The sequence below is a fragment of the Mus pahari genome, chromosome 4 (genome assembly GCF_900095145.1).
Source record: "Mus pahari chromosome 4, PAHARI_EIJ_v1.1, whole genome shotgun sequence".
In the NCBI taxonomy this organism is placed as follows: Eukaryota; Metazoa; Chordata; class Mammalia; order Rodentia; family Muridae; genus Mus; species Mus pahari.
In genome coordinates this window covers 118269324-118294838 of record NC_034593.1, presented here as the reverse complement: position 1 = coordinate 118294838, position 25515 = coordinate 118269324, and the positions used below count along the sequence as shown (strand labels likewise).

At 41.3% G+C, this 25515-nt stretch overlaps 1 protein-coding gene across 6 annotated transcripts in view; it reads right to left on the bottom strand.

Moving 5' to 3' along the window:
* Col25a1 (collagen type XXV alpha 1 chain) overlaps window positions 1-25515 on the bottom strand; it is a 417766-nt gene that overhangs the window by 350512 nt on the left and 41739 nt on the right. The window lies entirely within an intron of this gene.

The window sequence follows — 25515 nt, the reverse complement described above, 5'->3', positions numbered from 1 at the left end:
CCCCCCGTTTTACGGGCAATGAAACAGAGACCACAGAAGACTCTGGCATGTAGTTACACGTGGCTGGGTTTCTTCCTGCTTAAGTACTTTTACCAACAATTCTTACTGTTGCTCCGTTCTCAAGAGCATGTGTTCTGGGGCAGTTACTATCAGTGTTCACATAGAGAGTGAGGAGGATGTTTTGTTTTATTTTATTTTGTTTGTTTTGAGATATAAAGAAGAATAAGAGGAAATGATGTAAGCCTTCTTGCTAGAGGTTTGAGCTCCCACTTCCAAACTTAGTTGCCCCCCCCACACACCACGGCTCTTGGTGCCACTACACCAAAAAGAAACACAAAGGAAATGTGAGGTTTTGATTGCCTGTTTTACTCCCTGTGCGCGGCACAGCCACACCCACATTTTCATTTATTTCTGACCTATCCCATGAGCTGAGGAACTCATACTTCCTCGAATACTCCCAAAACTATTGTCCAAGGAAAAATAGATGTTCAAGCAATAGCTATCATTTTGATGTCTTGAGATCACATTCTGTGTGTCAGTATGCAATTATAAAAGGCTAATTTAGAATCCAATAAATCAACTTCTTCGGTACTCTAATAGACAAAAAAATAAAAATAAAAAAGCTGTGCTAAAACAGTTGCTTATTTGTTCCTCTACCTATCATTTTCTCGAAACTGTTACATTTATTTATATCTGGATTTAATAATATGACTTCAGGATAGAGATATGAAATGTCACAGCCATACTTTTAATCAAATAAAGGCAATGAGCCCATATCATAGTCAGGATGGTTTTGAGTTCTTCATCAATTGGATCTTTGTCTATTCTATAGGGGGAAAATATCCATACAGAGAGACAACAAAAGAAAGAAAGAGAGCGAGGTCACTATGAGAAAAATCCTTGATTTCTGGAAGACATTGAGTATGATGTCAGCCATGTGAACTGTGGCTCTTTTATTGGTTCATTACATTTTATTTCAAAGATTAACTGATTTTGCTCGTTGGTGAACCCCTATTTCTGAACCTGAAGATTTCCTGAGATTAAGCAGACATCCAGTTCACTTGAGGTACTTGTGGCTTATCTCAGCTGATGAGATATTCAGAAACAGCCCTGTGGTGCTGAGTCCTATGAACACATGCGATTCAGAGTAGACACAAAGACTATCTAAAAGATTCTCCGCCAGACACTCTGTGGTTCATCCCATGGAATGTAAAGAATTTTAATGGCATTTTAAATGAAGGTTTGAAGGTTACATTAATTCTATCATGCATCGAATACAGAAATATCCTGACTACCATACACTTGGTTCTCTGCACCGAATAGGATGCCAGGAACACCCAGAAATGTGTTTCAGTATTGCCATCAAATTCAACCTCAAAAGGATAACTGCACTATGATAGGATAAGAGAACAAGGCTCCAAAAATGCTTTACTGAAATCTCAATTCTAGAAGCTAAGTTCGAATTCCTTCGGAACAGATGGAAGCCATTTTCCTTCTCTTTAGTTATCAAACAAAACAAGATTTATCCTCGCTAATATTGATCTTTTCCTGTCCTCAGTGTCCGGTTGTTTATGAGGTTTTAGCTTTATAATTCCTCTGTAAAGAGTGTAGTAGACCAACATCTTACTGGTGTATAGAGACAGTTTTCCTCAAGGTTTTACAGCCAAAATGTAGCCCTAAGTCTGAGTATTTTGTAACCCAGATGTGAGAGCAAATGACCAGAGTAGAAACTTCCCAGGAAGCAGGCTCCCAGCCCAGTCAGGGTCTCATGCAGATCAAGCACTAAATAATTGGCAGTGTGTTGATGAAGACTCTATAGCAAAAATTTAAAGCCCTAGTGCCCTTGTACTAACCAATTTCATTCGTAGGAGTGAAAATGAGGCAGTTTCCAAAGCTCTCAAGTCTGCCTAACTACTGATCTGAATAGATTGAAAGTTCAATCAGTTGCTCCACTGAATTCTACCCCTGTTGGTTCAGCTTTGAAAATCTGTACCTGTAGGAATCACTTCCTGTGATTAAACTCTGTTGTTGATGTGGCAATGGGTATCATTGCAGTGAGTGTTTGTGAAGGCATTCAAACACCTGTGTGAAGCTAGCAAGCTTTTGCAGGCTTTAAAATACATTGTGGAATTGCTTTGTTTTTACTATTCAAAACAGATAGGCATACATGTTGTAACAAGAGAAGGGAGTCAGAAAGAGGCATTGATACAAAATAACTCTGTTAATGTCTCTATTATCAGCCAATGCTATTTGTAACATTGTATTGGGGGGACTACCGTGTTGTTAATGGACCAAGTTCCCACTTTCCCTTTTAAAGGATGTAAGCCAGGGCTACTAAAACCCATCTCTCCCAGTTTCTCACTATGAGCTCAACTCATACTCAAAATATAAATCCTTCACCCTTCAATATGTTAGTTTTCCTGGGTGGTATATTGCCAATGTTGTTGGTTATTTTAACCTATGAAAGAGCTGGTAAGCTTTGCAAGTGGGTGTGACTTTCAGTGGGTGAATTCTCTCAGCACTCAAGAGAATCGAACACAATCTTCAAAGGAAACCAAACCTTAAATTACTATTTATAATGACATACTTATTGCCAGGTTTTATATTCATATACAATGCATAATGCTACCAATAACTTTATTCTTTTCTTTTTCCTTTTTGGTGGGATGAGGTATTAAAAAACTACATATTCTTGGCTAACTTGGAACTTGTACTATAGTTCAAGTTGGCCCCAAATTCAGAAATTTGCCATTCTCTACCTCCCAATGCTGGGATTAAAGGCACACACAAGAAAACACACCCAGTCTGATTGTTATTCTTTAACCTAAATTCTGATAGTAATACTTGAAATTTTTTTTTTTTACTTTTTACTTTTTAAGACAGGATTTTCTGTGTTGCTTTGACTGTTCTGGAACTCACTATGTAGAGCAGGCTGGCCTCAAACTCATGGAGAGCTACCTGCCTCCTAAGTGCTGGGATTAAAGGCTTATGCCACCGCTACCTGGCAAAGAAGTAACTTTTTAAAGGTTTTTTTTTTATGTTTTATATACATAAATGCTTTGCCTGTGTTTATGTGTGTACACTGTGTGTGTGTCTGGTGGCTTTGGAAGTCAGAAGAAGAGGTGGGAATCCCCTGGAACAGATTACTGTGAGCCACCCTGTGGATGATGGTAATCAAACACAGCACCTCCGACGAAGCAACAACTAATCTTAACTACTGAGCCATCTCTCAAACCAAACAATTTTATTTTTAAAAGCTGACTTTTAAAGAAACTTGACAACCTACAAGTTCAAATCTATGAAATATTTTGGACACCTATAAGGTATTTATAAGAATTTATGTTTGATATAGTTATCACTTGGCTATTGAAGTTTAATTACTAACTCAATCATTAATAGAACATTTTAATTGTTCAATTTTAAAATGTTCTCTCCCTTCACTTTAATGCTGAAGGTCGGATTTAGAATCTTTGCTTCATATTCCTATTCAGCTATTTCCTCAGTGACCCAAGAGAGTTTAAGAAGGTCACGTTGTCTTCACAGCTATAAACCAGACATATTCCCAACGGAGGCTGTCAGTCCTCAGCTCAAGATTAAATAAATCTACACAGCTGAATGCAAAACCTGCATTGTTTTAAGTAACTCTTTGCTACGGAGAGGAGATTGTCTACAAATCTACCTTATGGTTTCAATAGATGTATTGTGTGAATCTGGAAAGAGATGAAGTTACTTTCATTAGCTTTAAACAATCTCTGGACTCGAACTGCTTTCCTAGCTATGACTGTGAGGGTTGTTCTCATGTGTTCTGATGTGTTCAAAGGCCTGACTGCATCAGGATGCGAATCTTGTCTTCAGCCCTATCACGTGTAAACCAATGCAATGAAACCAAGAAGTTTTTTTAAGTTTTATGGCACCTGATTGCTCTTTTTATGCTTACCATAAAGACCCCATTGCAAAAGTTACAGCACAGCTTGGTTGTTCACATAAAGAAATCAAGCTGGAAAGGAACTGGAAACTACCTTTGTGCTGGCTAGCTTTCATTATGATGAGAGATATTATACATAACCCAGGCGAAGAGAAAGCAACTGCTATGCCCAGTAGTAGAACCTGCATGCTGCAATAGTGACCTGCAAGGAAAGCTATGACCGCAGATGCAATAATGGCATGACTCCTAGAGGGCAACCAACTGTTTTCTGTTGGAATTAAGGCCTGCACTACAGGAAGGAATTCATGCCTATTACTATAACCCTGCTCAAAAGACCATGGCTCAGCAGTTCATGGCCCGTAGAGGAGTAATTTAACTGTTCCTTTGCCAAACAGACATGTTGTCAAACCGCCTTCTAAATATTTAATGTTTATCCTCACAGGTTGGTGCTATTCTCGGTCTCTATCTGAGAATCTTCTTTTCGCAGTGAGCAACAATCAATGCAGGAACTCATGAGCAGCTAACGTGCTTAGAAAAAGTGCTTGCTGGGTGTTCTACCCTGACTGAGGCATCTGCTTCAGCCCCTTCACGGCTCCAGGACTAGCTTGGAAGAGGAAAGGGAGGTTATGTAAGAGACAGAGGTTGGGGAGATGCTATCTTGTGGACATGATGATGCGACCCACTGCACTCTTGAGCTCAGACGAGCTGCCATTACCTGCACAACAGCTGTGAAAGAGTTAGCCAGTCGGTAATTTCAGCATGGATGGGAGAGGGATTCATAAGGTTCTGCCCCAACTGAGCAGCAGGTAGCAGCAACCAGTGGGCAAGAGGGAGTCATCTTTCTCTATTGGCGTAGCCACTGATAAGTTGGCTAGGATCGTACATGTAGCACTACTCAAACTCAGTGGATAATTGGAGAGGGAAGGACAGAGGGACAGAGGGAGGAAGGGAAGGAGGGAGGGAAGAAGAGAGGAGGACATTGTGGAGGCAGATGACAATTGGAAGGTGGAGGCACAGTTGATCACGATACATTGTATGTATAAAATTGTTAATGAATAAAAAATATATTCATATTGAATTATATTTAAATTTATATGAGTCTAGAAAGATGGTTCAGTGGTTAAGAGCACCAACTGTTCTCCCAGAGAACCTAACCTCAATTCCTAGCACCATATGGCAATTCACAACCAACTGTAACTCCAGTCCCAGGGGATCTGATGCCAACTTCTGGCCTCTGGGGACACAAGGCCTGCATGAGGTGCACAGATAAAACTATGAAATCTGCTTTGTCTAAAAACATATCATTTACTTAACTAAATGACGGATGCTGTTGTTCTACTGATTCAGAAGAATTTCTTAATCTGTAATGCACAGAGGGCGTCTTTTCAAGACCCAGAGCCCTGAGTAGGACTCTCAAACTCTGAGTCAGTCGGAACCAAGTCCCTGTGGGATCTGCCATACTCCCAGCCTCAACTGATCATGAGGCAAGTGGCCTTGACACTCCGAGGGGCAGAACAATCCGCGTACATGGACTCTCTAGTCAAATAACCACATCAGTCCATACCATGACAACTGCTTCTAAAAAAAAAAATCCACAAAGAACTGTTCTCAGTGAACTGCATTTTTATTGTTTTATGAAAAGGTCCATGTGTGCTCAGTTGCTTTTCTGTTGCTGTGACAAAACACTGAGCAAAATCAACTTGCAGGGGAAAGGGGGTTATTTGGCCTTCATGATCAGATCACAGTTTAAAACTCTGGGAAATCAGGGTAGGAACTCAAACAAGTGCTGAGGCAAAAAACCACGAAGAAAAAGGCTCTTTGCTGGCTTATTCTCCGTGCTCATTCAGCTTGGCTTGTTATGTAACTCAGGGCCACCTGGCTAGTGCTAGCACAGCCTCTGATGGGCCAGAATCGCCTCCATCAATCACTGAACAGGAAATTGCCCCACTGACATGCCTACAGGCCAATCTGATGGAGGCAATTCCTCACTCGAGGTTCCCTCTACCCATGTGACCTCAGTCTGTGCCGAATGGACAAAGAGTAACCAGTATACCATCAGATCCCCAGATGTCATAGCAACGCTCAATCATTAATCACATCTTGCCTTCTGTCAACATGCAGGGAAAAGCCACAGGTCTTCTCTTTCCTCTTCTGCCACTGGAACAGAGGAAAGTGACCTTCCTGAAGGCCTTTCTCATGTAGATAAGAATGTCTCCAATCATTCCACAGAGCCCTTCCTCAATCAGAGGCCAGGCATGCAAGGACCACCATTGCTCACAGCAAGGTCCATAAAAGTCCTCTGCGTTGCTATGGAATTCTTGATAGGCCAGTAGCTAAGATGCAGAAACATGTTTTTTATCTGTGTCTGGTTATGAATTGTTCTCCCTTGTGTTAACTGCATTATCCTTTATATAGAGACAAAAAATCTCTGTAGAAACCCAACTGCCTGGCAGACTGTGATGTTCATTATACAGTACTTTACTGTAGAGTCCTAAAGACGTACTGAAATTCAGAAGTGAAGATGAAACAAAATGTTCAAAGGAAAGAAAAGACATCTAATAAAAAAGACCTTTAAGCTGTGGGGCACACTTGCCCATGAAAAGGGAGTTTCTAAAGAGCTGAATTGGAACTGTTCGGATTTGGGAGGTAAATTGTGGCTCCAAGTGAAATTTACTGTCATTTTCAGAACAACAGATTTCAAAGTAACACAATCTCAATAGACTGCAGACTGAGCCACATAGTACCAAGGGGAAGCTGAAGGTGAGGCTCCCATAGGCCTCTGACCACAGGTTCATCAACTGTTCGATATATACTTTGTTTTCTGTGTGACTCTCTTCCTAAAAGACACCTCACATAATATGTTCAGTTGATTCGCTGACATCAAACTCACCACCAGCCACACGGCTTCACTAGGACCTGAGAATGCTCATCTAACTCTCGGATCGTCTCTGTAAGGTGCAATCTGTGAATTTACCCACACTTAAAACACACTGGACAGCTTACCAGCACTGAGCCTGGGATTGTTTCAATAGCCCAACCACCAACAGTAAGTACGAAAACATTCAAAAAAATCACAGCGAGAACTAGATTTCAAAAGGAATACTGTTTACAATGTAACGCTGAGCTGTGAGGGCAGAGTGTGGTCTTGCTGAAGTGTTAATACATAATTTGAATTTTTTGCTACATAACTTGTCTGTGCATCCCTGTAGAAGTGTCTTAAGTATCAACTGGAGGTTAGAGATAAATCGTTTCAAGTAGGTGAACTGTGAGTACGGAATGGCAGAGTAATAAATTTTCTCCCATTGTGATAATGCCATAATCCATAATGCCATGCCAGCAGGGTGATGCTGCAATAAAATTAACTACTATGCTACAGATAGTGTCTTCTGTGTCATTTTAGTGATAGTTATTTCTCCTCCCTCATGACAATCACCAGTTGTTATATTTCATCAGATGTTTCTAATGTTGCCATAGTTAGTGCACATATGTTTAGGAACAGGAGTGTTTAAATACACAAAAAAATGGTATAAAATTCATCAATGATACAGTAATGGCAATATGAAGGTCTATCTATGCAAAAGATCCTATGTTAAAAAACTTCAATCAAAAAAAAATTTAAACAAGGAAAAGCGTGCACTCCAAAGTATAGCACCAAAAACCTGCAGTAGACGTTCTAAAATGAGGCGTCTACAGGTTGGAAGGGTGATTCTCCAAATAAGAGCACTGGCTTCTCTCCTGAAGGCCCTAGGTTCAATTCCCAGCACCCACGTGATATCTCACAACCATCTGTAACTCTAGTTCCGTGGGATCCAGTACTCTCTTCTGACCCCCATAGCACTGTACACACATGGTGTACAGATAAGCCAAATATTCACACATATAAATTAAAAATTTTTAAAAATTAATTTAAAAATCTATTATCTAAAATACAAACTCAAAAGTACTGACTTTTGAAGATGAGTTAACGGGTAAGATTATTCTCCATACCTTAAACTGTAGCTCATAAATATTAGTTACCTTCTAGTATTCTAAACACATTGCATGTATACACTTCACTTCAACCCCCTCATGTGTGGAAAGCTGCTCTCTGTACTTTAGAGTGTGAAGTCCAGAAGCCCTAACTTTAATTCTTTAGCTTAGTGTTCTCGTTTTTGCAAGTCAGATTTCAGCCCTTACCAGCTCGTTTTACACTAATCTCAAGCTGCACCGCATTCCTGTTTCTGGCATGTGATATTGTATATCAAAGAAGATAAAAGTCCACAGAGAAATCCAGGAAAGACAACTGCAGTAAGACAGTGGCTTTCTGCGTGGCATGGCGCATGTGGCCAAAGAACAAACACTTCAGCTGAAGCTCCTACAATCGGTCAGATCAGCCAACCTACATGGGATGCTCTAAACTGATTTCTTGGTGTTTCTTAGAATAAGTAACTCTGTGTTGCTGACAGGCAACAGGGCATAATGGGAAAACACGGACTTGTGATCAAAAGCCGATTCAAACCTTAGCTCTCCGAGTTACTAAAGATGTGATCAGAAAGCAGCTGACTTGTTTCCCTTTGTGCAAAGTAAAGTCTTACACAAAACTAAGCAAGCCCAAGTGCTCCCTTTACCTAACACTAACCCGACTTATATTCAATGCATGTTATTTCTTTGGCAGTGGATGATGTCAAAGAATTCCACAGTCCCAATCTTACTCCTTGCAGAGACCTAGACATCACTGAAGTATCTAAATACGATTTCTGTTAAATTCAGAAGTCGCCTAGTTTTAGATGAAAGCAATTTTCAGAGTAAGTGGATACGCAAAAAAGAACATGCCTTGCCTTCCTCGGTATGAACATCAATGCTTTCTCAACAAAGCTCCACCGTCAACAAGAGAACATAACTCGACCCTTTGGATGCTAACACTTTCCTTTGGAGCTGTGGTACAATGCACTCAACTTATCACAGAAACCAATTTTCTAGTGTGATGTGCTTTAAAAAAAAAAAAAGTGACAGGTTATGTGCTACAGGGTTAAATACTACAAGGTGGCCTTAGATACAGAGTCCCAAAGTTCTTGTGCCAAGCCACGCTTCTGGTGGGTTCTGACTGGAATTCTGATTTCAGTTTGGGATGTGCGGTGTCAATAAAGCTGTCTTCAGTGGGAGGACTTTTATATTGAACTGTGCTAATAGCTGTGTGATCCTTTCAGTGTACTTGGGCAGCTACCAGAAAGACATCAATAACTTGAAGAGATAATTGCTTTGCAATAGAAGCCTGCACTCTCAGTTAGCACGCACATGGAGAGAATGCCCACCGGATTGTTCTGAAGCTACATAATCGAAGCATGTTCTTTTCTCAGTGACACACTTAAGTCTCCTCTGGGGCAAACCATGCAATTTGCCCCGGGGCCAGAAGGAACAATGTGTTATAAATCAGTGTCTCATTTTGCCATAATCACTGCCTTAAAATAGCTGCCACTGGATCAATGTCTGAGATTGTGTTTTATTATACTCTCATTCTTACAAGCATCACAAAACACTGGCTGACTAAGACAGAGGAGCAGCTGGCTCTGTGGATCTGAGAGAAGAATGTCCTGAGAACAGTCCAAAAATGTCTGATGCACTTCTACAATTTCAAAGCCACATCAAAAAAAGTGATAATTGCTATCTGCGCTGGAAAAGAGGAAGTCTGGAATACTGGAATGAGAGCAAATGCGAACATGTTAGGGAGCCTTGCTGCTCCCCACATATGACTGTTACCTGCACGTTATGATTCAAGGACCTGAGGCCATGATTTAGTTGATTGACAGGTCATAATCCTGTTCTAGAAAGCATTTCAATTCACTTAGCAAGATGAAAGAATGTGCTGCCAATGGAACTTCACTCAATCTTACTACTAATTACTTAATAAATGCATTGATTACTGTGGCCATTTTCTTCCTTTTGATACCGGCTCACACTTTCTAGCTCTGGCTGGCCTGGAACTCTCTATGTAGACCAGGCTAGCTTTGAACTCAGAGATCTACTTATCTCTGCTTTCTGAGTTCCTGGATTAAAAGTGTGTGCCACCGCACCCATTTTATTTCAAGGCTGCTAAATGAACACATGCATGCTTCGTCTTTCTTGCTGCTTTTTTCTCCTTCCATATCACTTATGCCTGGGTGTCTCTGTGTCTCACGGCCTCCCATAGGAATTCTGGTTCAACTAGTGCAAAACTGTCTCACCGTATAGAACATCAGGAAATAGTGACACAACAGTAACTGGCTTCTTTCTTGTTTGTGACACTGAGAAGAACTGTGCTTACTTCCACTCACTTGAAGAAGCTCATTTGTGGGGCTGGAGAGATGGCTCAGTGGTTAAGAGCACCAACTGCTCTTTCAGAGGTCCTGAGTTCAATTCCCAGCAACCACATGGTGGATCACAACCATCTATAATGGGATCCAGTGCCCTCTTCTGGTGTGTCTGAAGACAGCTACAGTGTACTCATATACATAAAATAAATAAATCTTGAAGGAAGGAAGGAAGGAAGGAAGGAAGGAAGGAAGGAAGGAAGGAAGGAAGGAAGGAAGGAAGGAAGGAAGGAAGGAAGGAAGGACTCATTTGCAAGAGAACTGGATCAATCTCAAAGCCCAGCTCTACCATGGGCTAAGTATGGGATGCTTGTCATGTGACTCATATTCCTGAGTCATCGTGAGAACTAGGGTCATGATTACAACACTGATTCACTGCTTGGAGAGACGGTGAAGAATGAGTTACAAATAAGCCCCCTGACAGGAAATGATGTTCCTGAAGCTCTGCTGCTCACAAAGGGATGGACTGCAGTTGGTAGTAATTACTGTAAGTTCCCAGGGACCTAAGTGTGTAATGTACTACACTTAATAGCACTTGATAGGCATATACCTGTCACTGTTTTCTAGCTATGGAATAACTGAGGCTTTGCAGATCTCTGCCACTGCTTCCAAACGTTAACAGTGAACTCAACAAGGTCTCCAGCATGGACAGAAAGACACAACAGAATGCTTCTCATTCTCAAACGCATCTCAACCATCAACCCATTGCTCATGCTATTTTTTGAGACACCCCATTCTATGCTGACTACATTACAGTAAGTGGTGAAAGTTTCTATGGATGAATTATCTTATGGTATGATGATGAGAATATTCTTCCCTCATTGAAAAGCATCTTCATATAAATAAAAAGAAGAGCAAGAGCAAAAGCCATGCTTTGGGTGAGAGTCTCAATTGTTGTGTTATCTTTTCGAGTTTTCTCCCTCAAGGCTGTTCACTGTCCTCCTGTAGAGAGCACAGTATGGGCTTTACTCTCCAATATGCATCTATCTCCAGATGTGTAAGCTAAAGCTAACTATGGAATTTTCTTCTCTTTGCCATTGATTAACTAATATGAGTGTCAGGAAAGGGTACATCTGGGTCAGTTTGGTTTACATGGAGTTTGCAGCTAAATCATTCACTCACATTTCTTCTCCTACTCATTCATCTCTCTCCCTCCCTCCCTTGCCATCTTGAAAGAAACCAGGAGGCATCGCCGGAAGTTGCTTCTGGCAGCCACCTCATTAACTACGGCAGGGGAAAAACTTGTTTTAAAATAAACATAACGGAGACTTCATAATAAATTACAAAATTACCTCTATAAATTCACTCCTCCACAAAAGGAAATAAGAAAATTGGAAAAATTAGTCAAAGTTAACTTTTTCAGAAATCTGATACTTGGCCAAAGCCTGTAACATGCACACGAGTGTGTAACATGCACACGAGTGTGTAACATGCACACGAGTGTGTAACATGCACACGAGCGTCTACACAAGCCAAACAGGGTAAATTCTTGAGGAAGAGAAGTTTTGAGTTTTAGCACATCTTATTTCCATTCTCCTCTCCCCACCTCTGTCATTGTATTGTTCCCACAGCCTTGGATCCAAAGATGTGAAGCCCAGAAATAGTGAAGTCACCAGATCCCAGCAAGCTCCAGTGTTCACCCAGTCTCGGTTCCTATCTGACCTGTCTGGTGGCATCCCAAGACGCTTTGTTTACCAGGCTGTCTTTCTCTGACTTGACTCAGAAACCACTACATAAGAAGCTGCATCTAAGGACAACTGTTGGGAACAATCTGAAACAACTGCTTAATGTCGGCACAGCTACCTAGGGCAGCGATGCCAGAAGCAGCCAACAGAGGCTTACAGAAAAATATTAATGAAAAATATAGCTAATGTAATACCCTTTCCTGTAGAAACATTTCTACAGGTATAGATGACTGAGCGTAGAGGCCAGTGTACCTACCCAAGAAAGACCTGAGGATGCCTAATCTCTCCTGCTAACCGTGAAGTAATGCATGAGGTCAAAGTGAGAGCTAGGGGGCTGGAGAGATGGCTCAGCGGTTAAGAGCACTGACTGCTCTTCCGAAGGTCCTGAGTTCAAATCCCAGCAACCACATGGTGGCTCACAACCATCTGTAATGAGATCTGATGCCCTCTTCTGGAGTGTATGAAGACAACTACAATGTACTTACATATAATAAATAAATCTTAAAAAAAAAAAAAAGTGAGAGCTAATGCAGAACCTGTACAGACCCAGAGCGCTAAAGGCACATACATCCTAACCGAGTTGCACATACACAGAGTCAACCAACAAGAATGGGAGACATATTGGTTCAAGGCCTTTAAGATCTGTCCAGGACTGCCAGGTCTGTGTTCATTCAGAGATGAGGCACCTAACCCTCAAGAGACTGGAGGCCCCAGGCAGTTTAGAGGTCGGATGGGGTGGGGAGTGGGGACATCCACATGGAGATGGGGTTCAGGTGGGGAGGAGGTATGGGATGTGGAGCAGTCGGAGGTTGGATGGGGTGGGGGCAGGGAATGGAATATGGAGTGCAAAAAAAAATGAAAAAATAAAATAAAATTTTTAAAAAAGAAGATCTGTCCAATCATTAGCTGAACATTAAAGTAAATGATCAGCCTCCGAGACAGTTGTGTAACAGGACACCGAATTTATCACAGTTACCACAAATTAATAGCAAAGTAAGAGCGAAACCTCTCTGTGGCAAACATTGGGCAACAAGGTCTAAGTGCAACTTCCTCCGTGACACAGATTTTATAGGTGGGTCCGGTTGTAACTTCATTCTATAGTGGTGATATTTATTATTTATGGATAGCAAAGTTATGTCCAAGCATATGTCCTAGCAATGGTATGTATTAGCAGTTAGCACAAGGTATAATCATTTCAGGATAGGGATTGTTTCATACTGCTCTGTATCCCCCAGTGACAAGACACAATGATGGGTCAACATCACCTGAGTTAGTTAACATGTTACATCAGTTACTTGTGCATTGTTTATATGTTGAAGCTATTGCATATGGTTTTTAATAAAAATGACTCCACCACTTCCGGTCCTAACACTGAAGTTGCAGCCTTGTGAAATAATGACAGCTCAAAAGTTACATGACAGGGGCTAGAGAGATGGAACTATGGGTAAGCCTTGGTTATGCTCACATAAGTATCTGAATCCAAATTCCCGGCACTCACATGAAAGTCCAGGCAGAGTCGCAGGTGTCTGTCACCCAGCACTGGTAGATGAAGGCAAGCAGATCCTGGGAGTTCACTAGCGTTTTCAGTTCAGTGAGAGGCCCTGTCTCAAAGTGTCTTAGAGAGGGTTTTACTGCTGTGAACAGACACCATAACCCAGGCAACTCTTATAAGGACAACATTTATCTGGGGCTGGCTTACAGGTTCAGAGGTTCAGTCCATTATCATCAAGGCGAGAGCATGGCAGCATCCAGGCAGTCATGGTGCAGGCAGAGCTGAGAGTTCTACATCTTCATCTGAAGGCTGCTAGCAGAATACTGACTTCCAGGCAGCTAGGATGAGGGTCTTAAGCCTACACTCACAGTGACATGCCTACTCCAACAAGGCCACGCCCTTAATAGTGCCACTCCCTGGACCACGCATATACAAACCATTCTACAAGGGAATAAGGTAGAGAATGGTAGAGGAAAATATTCAACATCTTCCCCTGCCCTCTGCATGGACTCACACTGCATACTCGCATGCATGCATCATTCCCACACATACACATACAAAAGAAAGAATGAAAAAAATAACAGTTTTAATTCTAAAAGCAAAATCACTTGAATTTTATTAACTCTAACTTGAGAGAATCAATCCATTTTACAAAGATAAATTTAAAATAAAGCATTTCACTAATGAGGTAGAACTTCCACTATATATATATATATATATATATATATATATATATATATAGAGAGAGAGAGAGAGAGAGAGAGAGAGAGAGAGAGAGATCTTAATGTTATATAGAAATGTTCAGCAATGTATATGTGGAATGAAGCCAGGAATATTTATGAGAAGCTAAGATTGATATTCTCTAAATGAAAAATGGTTTTTTGGTTTTGTTTTGTATTTTAGGTTTGGGGTTTGCCTTAAGCAGTCCCTAAACACTTGTGAGTTTTCCACTTCATTCTTAAAAGCACTCATAGAGCCTTGTGGGCACAACCACAAGAAGCCACTTTCTCCAGAGAGTACTGAAGGAAATGAATAAATCGAGCCCAGTAGATAAGCCTAGCACAAACAAAGCTGACTGCCTAAACTCGGGTCACTTTAGACTTTAGAGAGACATGTTGCTCTAAGGCTCCTTTAGCTTCCTCATCTCTCTAGCCTTGTTATTTGTTGTCCTGCAATGTATTGGAAGAATTTTACAGGGTTTTGAGAAAGTTCTTTGATTAAGTCTTGCCTCTGGTGGCTACATTTTCTCATGGTGGGGGCAGGTATGTGAACACGTGCACATGGGTACATACATATGTAGAGCGTGTACTGTTGCTAACTGAACAATGTAGGAGTCTTCGACTCTCAGGAGCAAACATTACATTAATTCCTATTCAAATGTGCCCTCATCATCAGGAAGACAATGACCTCCAAAGCTGTCCTTCTCTTTGGGCAGGGATTTTTCCCAGTTCTGCAGATTCTATATCAGAGTCTACATACAGTTTTTAGTCAACAAAATCAATGTATGTTTTTGCTTTCTCTGGTCAGAGGAAATGATCACCGGATTCTACCTTGAAACTTTGATGTTGCCCCGTATGCTGGTGATTTAATCTTTCTCTACTCAGTCTCTAAAGCTGGGAAACAGAGGATAATACCAACATGATGATAGATCACAGAAAGGATAAAACGAGATGGCACAGTTAAATTTGTCTTCCCAGAGGTTTGAGCATCCACTCAACTCAACCGCCACTACCACAATCACTACACATCCCTTTATCTTTTTAGTAAGAACAAAAATCTTTCTAAAACAATGAACTGCAAGCAACGAGCTCCTTGACAATTCATTCCTGCTTTTTCTCCTTACCTTGTTATTGCTTACTCATCTGAGTCAAGATGAATTCTTCGGAAACACTACACAGTGCCTCTTACCTTGTCAAATGACAGCTCATTATTACCTTGATGCCCTGCCTACCGACCTATCAACAAAAAGCATGGAAACAAAAGAAAAGAAGGCCTTTCTGGGACCCAAGGTTTTGGTTCATTTGGATTGTTTTCTGTAATTTGTTCTGTTTTGATTTGCACCTGTGAAGTTAACTACTGGGATACTAATGCACACACTGAACTCATAGCCAACTCATGCCATCCGTGCGGGACTTTAAGAAACTCCTTTGTATCTCAGACAACAAATCTTGCTCTCTCCTGTAAATCCCTTCTTTCTTTCCAAAGTGTCATATGTGAGCCTTATATTCTGTAGTGTTCTGTAACTCTCCACTGCCACTTTCTTTGTCCAATCCATAAACGAATGACAGACACCTTTGCTTTAATAATCAAGAATGATTGCAAAATTTTCAGCGAGTCCTATATACACGTGGGAGGATGATCGTATTTTCTAGATGGCTACTGAGTACTTCATCAGCTCTTCACTTCACTTGTTGGCTACGCAATGGAGATGGTGGTTCCAATCATGCACTAACTCAAAGTCATGCACGAACTCAAATCTATGACACACTTGCCTGTCCACACCCCCAAACCACCAAAAGAATAAATGAGTCAAGTCGATACCATGGTTCCCACCGTGGCACTCTTTTCGTCCCCAAGAATGTTTGGCAGTACAGATGGTCTCAATTAAAAGCAAGTGGTTTCTAATTTATAGCACAGGAAACATTTAGAATTTGTTGTTGAAGTCAAGTTAGTGGAACCTAGTAACCCCAACCTCACCCGAGTCAGCTACCTCCATGACTTTAATTCGTTTGTACAGATTCCTGATGTGTTCATAAGTCTTTTTTATTACAAGCATAATATCCTTCTGCTGTGCATTTTAAACGGGGACACAAGAGTTGACAGGAAGGCACCATACCACAGCCTCACCTTTCTCGACTTAAGTTGCCTCAGGTTTGTAGTGGGAGCTGAAGGCACAGTTCGGGAGCTCCGACAATGGACTATAAATAGCCGGTGAGCTTTCGCTCTCGCATCCACCACATTGTCTAGCTGTGACATCAGGATCCCCAGTTTCCATAAAGTGTAATATTGCTTTCCTTGTATGTGCTTTGTCATCCAGAGTCTCAACAAAGCCTCTGTGTTTCACAGCCACACTTCCTGGACTTCATGACTTTGACAAGAAGTCAGCCCCAACAACAGCCTAGCCCACTTTCCAGCCTCGTTTTTTAAAACGTCAGGCATACTAGAATTATTATTTTAACGTATACGCAGCCACCTTCTAAGAAACACACATGGCAACCCACATGTTATGAAGGTGGTTTTATGGTCTGGGAGGCTAACTAAATGGAGACTGACTTGGACAATGCCAGTAGACAGAAGCTACCAACTACCTTAGATGTCTCTCTTCTCTTACATAAACCTCACATTCTTTGTAAAAGGGACCTTGATTTAGATATTACTTGCATTTAGATACCAATGCTTTTCATGAAGATAAACAGCAGTGACTAGTAAACCAGTAAAACTTGTTCATTCATTTCTAGAATCTTAGAGGTCCTTTCTGCATAATGGGTTTCCTAATTTGCCTTCCATTGCTATGACAAAACACTGACCAAAACCAATATGGGAAGGAAAGAGTTTATTTCAGCTTCCAGATTCTAATCATCATGAAGGGAAATCAAGAGCAGGAGCTCAAGATAGGAACGTGAAGACAGAAACTAGAGCAGAGGCTATGGAGGAACACCGTACCGTCTTGCTCCTCCTGGAGTTATGTTCTTACACACCCCAGGACCAGATGCAGTGGGCTGGACCCTTCCATATTAATCACCAGTCAAGCAAATGTCCCATAAGCTTGCTTGCATGCTTACAGGCTAATCTGATGGCTGTTCAGATGGCTCAAAGCTTGTGTACAGATGAGAACAGACCACCTAGCACAACAAGTATTTGCTGTAAGTTAGCAGGTCCACCTATGTCTCATTCCTTTAGGTTAGGTAAAGCTGAACGATGCCCATCAGCTCCAGCAGTTATTTTTATGTCTCAGATGTCAGGGCTGAAAGCCACTCCTGGAGCAAGCACCTAATCTTCCCTGCTTGCTGCCACTGACTGTGACCCTCCAGCACCATGCCGGTCCTCCGGACTTATCCCTCTAACACAGTGCTTCTCAACCTCTGGGTAGAAAGACCCCTTTCATGGGGGTCACCAAAGACCATGGGAAAAACCATTGGAAAGACATTTACATTACGAATCATCACAGTAGCAAAACTACACCTAGCAATGAAATGATTTTATGGCTAGAGGGTGAGCACAACATGATGAACTGTATATGACTGTATATGGCATTAGGAAGTGTATATGACTCATAGCGTTAGGAAAGCAGAGAACCACTGCTCTAACACAACTGCAGCTTCTGACCCTCTAACCTGTCTCTTCTTTATATATTTTTTTAACTATACCATAAAAAGTCCTCTCAAAATCTCTCCTGATAAAACTACCCAATGTAAAGTATTCCTGCTGATAAACGCAACAAAAAGGGCCAACATGATAAGAAGAAAATAGAAGCCAACGGAACAGTTCTGTAACATGGAACCCCCTCTCTCTTTCTGAGTCCATGAGTCTTCACGCCATCAGTACATCCAGAAGAAATTTCGCTGTGAACACGGAAAAGCCGGGGTATCAGCCAGCTCGACTCTTGGATGAGAAGGGCTTCTCCTACAGCTATGACAAGGGCTGGGGTAGGCCCAGATCGCTACTCCATACCCTAAAAAGACCAGTTTTGAAACCTGAAGCCCATGTAGAAGCTTCAGATTTGACTCTGGTGATGCGGAGAAGAGCCACAAAGAAGATTAAAGGGCTGGAAAGTGATATCTACGGGGAAAGATGAAAGTACCCGGGATTATTCTGCCTGGTAAAGGAAGACCGGCGGCTGAGTTAACATTCTTAAGGTATTTGGTCAGTTGTTCTAGTGGCCAGATGGTCTCTGTGATGGGGGCAGGAGCAAAGGAAGTAGCCTTAAATTCCAAGAGGAAGAACTTAAGTTAGATCTAAAAAAGACCTCTTTGAAAGTGAAGCTGTTTGATATTGAAATGGAATATTCACTCTAAAGTCCTTAAATATGAGAGATTACCATCTTCCTGTCACATGGAGCAGTTGGGCTAAAAGAAAGACGGGGTGGGGGGAATAAGTCATCACAACAATCAATCTATTACCTATAAAACCTACAATTGTTGAAAATTGTTTAAAAAATGAAAATAGGTGAAAGAAAACCTAACATTTTTGTTTGACTTCTATTTTCATGTGCAATAGCAGAGGCAATGAAATTCACAACAAATCTTTGTTGTTTAATTAAATGGTTCTCTTTCCTACCCAAAAGGATTCTTGGGCCTTACACAGAACCACCCGTGGCTCCTTACACAGAACCACCCGTGGCTCCACTAACCACTCCCACACCGTGTTGATCTCACAATACTATAATCGTACCCCACTCCACCCGTTAAGGAATAAGTCATAGGATATAGGAAGAAAGAAAATGGTAGAAGATTTTCCTGATCATGAAAAACAGACCCAAAATAGATGCCAGCTCCCAAAGTCAAGGTATATTGAAAATGCATATCAGAAATACATTGATTCTCCACTGTGGATTCTCTTTTTTTCCCATTTTTTTAATATCACTGTACTGGTATCCACTGGAACACAATGGGTACAGAATAATAATATGTACCAAGTTCCAGAACATATCAGACGATTACTGCGTCCGAGTCCTGTGGTCGCGCTTCCACTGATGTGCCGCGTTCACACGTGTCCCATGGTGACACTTCCACTGATGGATTCTTCACAGGTACTGACAGAAACCCACCCTTCCTTCTCCCATTGCAGTTAATGGACAATTTTAAGGAACTTGGCAACATGAAGATTAAAGGAATTGTGGCTTCCGTGGTGCACATCATTTATGCCGTGGTTCACAGACATAAGCCCCAAAAGTCCTTGCCTGGGCCTGCTCACTGTCAGTTCTGCTGCATGTGCCAGGCATCAGGTCACCTGCTTACGCGGTATCCGGAGATGCACTATTCTCAGAACAATTGTCCTTTTCTATTTGAATGATTCAATTATAGCTGCACTAGCAATGTGGTTACTGGAAGGGCCTCTATAACTGAGTGTGTACATCACAACCACTCAAAACTGTGTCGGCCATGAGCTGCCCTGTGGCATTTGACAAAGGCCATGACACAAACTGAAAATTGGCTTTCCCAGGAATCCTTAGGTCTATGATGATGTTACACCCAGCCTTTGGGCCTTAAGAAAAATATTTTGGTCCTGATCTGCCAAATTCAGATCCCAATACTTACATAGACATCTCTATTTAAGGAGCCATGAACTCAAAAGTCACTTAATAGTTTGATTACTTTATTTGATCAGATTTTTAAAACACTAAGCCCCAACTTTTTCTGTATTGCATTATATCCCATACAGATAAAACAAAATTTGGCAGTTGAATAGCTATCATATTTTAGGGGGATTTGCTACCCAAATCAAGGTCATTTTAAGAGTGAAGGGTGCCCCACTATTAATGGTACCAGCACCGTGGATGAAAACCTGACCTCTCCAAGGCAGAACCGGAAGTATCCCACAGACCGGCATGGTCAGCTTTGTTACACCTAAACACAGACTTCTACAAGGTCTACAAAATATGGCCCCTAGATTAGGATTTATGACTCAGAAGCTAATTAACTGGGATAAAGGTTTTAAAAAGACAGTCTATTTCAGAGGTCCAAATGTCTATTGATAGGAACAACCTAGAAAAGCTAACAATGACAGAAACCTCACCTGAAATAACAATTGAAAATGTGCCACCACATTCACGGAACACAGCAATGGGAGAAGTGATACAGGAAACAGACCCAGACACGTGGGAGATGCAGCAAGCCAGAGAGAGAGCTTTCACTGGGACGGAAGGGCTGGAATAGTCATGGACCAACTCACTGAGAACTTACTATACGGAATGAACTGTTAATTAGCCTCCCTTTATGTGCTAAGAGATTAAAAAATATTGGTAGTTACAAACACAAAGTCTCAGATAAGCACATAATTTACCTAAACTCCAGCACCTGTTAAGATAAACTCTTAAAGAAAAAAAAAAAGATAGAAGCATTATGATAAGAGTCACGGCACAGAAGTAGATAGAACTTCAGCTAATGCAGCTTTGGCTTCAGCTAGATTGGCATGATGGTGAGAGACAAACACATGTTTCTAACAAATGATCGAGACTAATCCTGAGGGTCAGGGTCGGGTTTAGGTGTGCTGAGGGGGAGGTCAGGGGGCCAAGAAAGGAATGCAGGAGCTGAGGCAGAACCGACAGCTATTATTTCGTTAGTATTTGATCTCTCAGTGCTCTTTTTATGTTTATTAAATAAAAAAAATTATTCTGCTAGAAAAGCATCAATAATACCCCAAAGAAGAGATTAGCTAATACAGACATCCAAATGTGAAAACAGACACTGTCATAGCATATGTTTCAAATCCCATAAGGTTGCTAACTAACATTTTCAAACAATGATGAAAGGGCAGATGAACAAAGAGCTCATGAGTCCCTACCCCTCCCTATGGGGCTACTGACAGGTGACAGTGGCTGGGGAAAGGGAGTCACTTTCTTACATGATGTAACCACTGATACATTGCCCATGATCTTGCCACCCATCCACCCCATCCACGCTAACAAAGCAACCCTACACTACATGAAAGTGAGATGGAGGCTCACTGGGAAAAAAGATTTCAGTAGGAAATGGAGGAAAATCAAGGAGGGTAATCAGAATGAAAGAACAAAAATTCACCATCAATACACATCAACATACACATGCAAGCATGCACACTCACACACATACACACACACACACACACACATACACACACACACAAACTGTCAAAGCATAAAGATACAATTTTAAAAAACAATGATTCCAAAGACCAACATTCCAATTCTCCTCAGGTTCTATGTGCATGTACCGATATCTAAACTTAAAATTAAGCCGAGATAAGAAGCGCAAACAATAGTCTACACAGTGTCGATTGTCTTAGCTCTAGAGGACGGGTGCCATTGATGGACAAACCAAGCAAAGGTAAGCTCTAAACATGAGACAGTTTCCATATTCACTGGGGAGATTCTGGTGACTGGATATTCATGCAAGAAGATTAAATGCTGAGATGGGTGTGACCGTAGCCTAGAGCTCAAGACATTCTTGCCTTCCGGGAATGATTGATAACTTGTGAACTTCCCTATTGAGTTTATGCCAGTGAGCACATCTATATTTTGTAACTGAGTCAAAATAGTTATCAATACTAGACCTCAAAATCTCATGCTTTAGGATTAGATTCCAAGTTAATCTTACACGGAACTGGCACTGCTGAGGTATTATTTCTCGCCTCAATCCTCCCCCCACCCCCCGGGAATATCTTGATTTGTTAGTTACTTGTTTTATAAACTTATTAAATCACCAAAATGCAGAACCATTGTCTGCATTTGCAAGGGAGGGAAAACTGAAATCAAGACTAGAGGAAACAAACAAAAACTAGAGGAAACCTTCAAGAAAAAATGCCTGGAAAACATATGTAAGCCAACCCCGGGATACAGCGCAGGTGTAATAACTACATTAAAAGATACCCTACCATATGTTTTCTTTGATTGGTGGTTTAGTCCCAGGGAGCTCTGGAGGTACTGGTTAGTTCATATTGTTGTTCCTCCAAGGGGGCTGCAAACCCCTTCAGCTCCTTGGGTATTTTCTCTAGCTCCTTCATTGGGGACCCTGTGCGCCATCCAATACACTTCTGTATTTGTCAGACACTGGTGGAGCCTCTCCAGTAAAAGCTATAACAGACTTCTGTCAGTAAGCACTTGCTGGTATCCACAAAAGTGTCTGGGTTCTTAAACTCTCTTAAAATTGACTTCTATTCCAAAAGAGACCATGGTCAGATTTTAATACGATAGTAACATCACTATTCATATCCCTCTTCTTATTTGTATTTCGTTCTAATTGTTTTAGCACACATAGCATTAGGGCTCATAGCATTTTCAAACAATGATGCTTTATCAGGCTCCTGTAAGCAAGCTCTTGTTGGCATCCACAATAGTGTCTGGTTTTGCTGACTGTATATGGGATGGATCCCCAAGTGGGGAAGTCTCTGGATGACCATTCCTTCAGTCTCTGCTCTGAACTTTGTGTAACTCCTTCCATCTCATGGCTTCAGCTGCATATGTAGCAGAGGATGGCCTAGTCAGCCATCAATGGGAGGAGAGGCCCTTGGTCCTGCAAAGGTTCTATGCCCCAGTATAGAGGAATCCCAGGGACAGGAATGGTAGTAGGTGGGTTGGTGAGCAGGGGGAAGGGAGAGGAAATAGGGGATTTTTGGAGGGGAAACTAGGAAAGAGGATAACATTTGAAATGTAATAAAGAAAATATCTAACAACAACAACAACAAAAAAGATACCCTACAAGCTCGGCTCATGGAAAAGGTATTTCTAAATAGGAATGCCTGGATCAGAGCTTGATTCTAAGTAGCAAAAATGAAGGTATAAAAAATCATCAAATCTTGAAATAAGGAGGCCTGGCCTTTGTGTTTTCCAGAAGAGTTGGAGCATATGACACAGGCAAGAGTCAAGAACAACAGGAGTGAGGAAAGGGAGCTTAAAGATGCAGACAGCAGCCCCAGCACAGAAGCCACTGAATGGTGAGGAAGGAAAGATGAAAGGAAAGAAGTCAGCATTTTTAAGCAATGAAATAGAGCATCTAAAGCCGTCTAAAGACTAGTCTCTATATAGTAATTTGAGCACTTACATTACTACACATAAAAAACTGCTCAGACACAACTGTGGGGGCTTTACGGACAAGGAATGTGAGAAGAAACGGAAAAGATGGCATAGTGATGTTCACACCAAAAGCCAGCAGAGCGATCAGAGCGGATGAGATGATCTTAAAGCTATGTGTGAAGGTGCCACTAAGGCACTCTGTTGGGCAAGCAGCAGGTGGCCGAGAATATAGGGCTTCAACTCAAAATTCATGTGGACAGGTAAGTACAAAGGCGTCAGAGAAAGGAATTGGGGGATCTGTGGGGATCTCTTTTATTAAGCAGAAGAAGGGGGGTCCAGTGGAAGAAATCAGAAAAAGAACAAAGAAAGTCGACTGTCATCAAAGTTAAGAGAAAGAAATATTGCAGAAGAAGGTACAGAGTCAAATGTTGGAAGAAATGAAAAAGGTCTGACTAAATGCCATATTGCTCCAGAGTCATGACAGCAGTAGGGTTTCTTCACCTTCTGACCCATCCCTATGTTCCTTTACTATCTTGGTATTAACTAACATTTTTCTTTCTTTGTCAGAATAATTTGGAACTTTTTAATCCATCACCAACTCTGTTGAAAGTTATGAGTCACATGGGATAGAGATTCTCCTTTCAGACTCCCTTATCATCTCCACCAGTAAACACATGGATCTTCAACTACAGCCAATGTGTGTCTAAAACATCTTGGTCCTCCATGAAAGTTGAAATATTCACCGCCTATATGGACAACTGTGTTGGACGAGCTCCCTGATCTATCACTCAATTAGCAACAGTGATGTACATCATCCACAGTAGCACCATGCTGCTTGCCTCCCTGGGTGAAAGATTTTATGACTACCCTACTCCCACAAGTTATCAGCATCTTGCATTTATCCATCACCACCAAAGCAATACAGCCAGGCCACGCCAGAGTCAAAGTCCTGCTTCCAGCTGCCAAGCAACCACCATCTCATTCCCTGCAGAGGATCATCCGCCAGACAGGGAATAGCCCCACTGTCTGGTGAACAGCTGAGAAGGGAGAGGTGAGTGACGTGGTCAACCAGCAGCTGCACCATTTCTCAGGGACAGAGCGTGATGGTCAATGTTTATGAGAAGACACGGGCAAAGAGACTAAGCAGTTAAAGCCTCAATAAGTAGGCAATCGCTGCTCAAACGAGCTCCTGGACAAATGTTCTTCTATCACGTTTATGACATCATCCATAAGAAACAGAGTCAGCTAGGGGCCAAGTAGACCACTATGTGATATATGCACTTTTTATGTATACCACTTAATACCTACTAATTGCCAGACATTGTATAAGGAGTAGCCATCTTTACTCATCCTTATGGTATGGTAGAAACCTTAATAGTATATCTTTTCTCATATATAGCCTGACCTTTCTGAGAGCCCAGCCCCGATGACAACCCCCCAGAGAGGCTTCCCCAAGTCTTCCCAGGTAAACATAACAACTCCTCTCTCTCAAGTTTCATGGTACTCTGTTTGTAGCTCCTTTATAGAGTAAAAATGATCACACATTGCAATTAACTAGAGTATGAGTAACTAAAAACCAAGGTTCACACTGTTATAGCATTATCTGCATATACCCCAGAGTTTAACAAGTTCCTTGTAAAATGAGTGCAGTGACTATATCCTGTGTACTGTGGCCCAATGAAGCTCAGATCAAAGCTTGATAATGAACACATTGTCTTAGCCTCTCAGCTACAACCTATTTAAATACATAAAGGGAGAAAAAAATAAACAAAAGGGTATACATGAGGGTGCCCTAGTAAAGATTACATCTTCTATAACAGTAATACTGAATACCTCATGTTTCCATAGAACTCCATCCTTGCATGTATTCAAGAACCTTCTAAAATAAAAAATTACAACAGTAAACATTCCTGACCTACTTAAACTTTCAGGTGAATTGTTTTGAAATGCTTTAGAACATTAATTACTACTAAGTCTTATGCATTAATTAAAACAGACCCAGTGAGATTTCAACTTTTTCTGTATCAACAAAACAAGCTGTGAGCAAGGAAACTGGGTTATTGTACTTTTGACAATATTTAAAGTTATGCTTACTTATAATCTATAATTCATGAAATTTGCTTATTTGCCTCTACTTGCTTCAGTCCTCTGGTTTATCATTAAAACTTCATGAGTTTTGCAAATATCCTGGACCTATATGAATTACGTGAACTAGTACACAGGAAGTAGGACTTTGAATCCTTTGGTTGTTGTTTTTTTAATGATGATGATGGAAGAAAAGGAGGAGAAGAAGTAGTAGAAGGATGAAGGAGGAGGAGCAAGAGGGAGAGGAAGAGAGGGAGGAAGAAGAGGAGGAATGAAGAAAGGAAGGAAGGAAC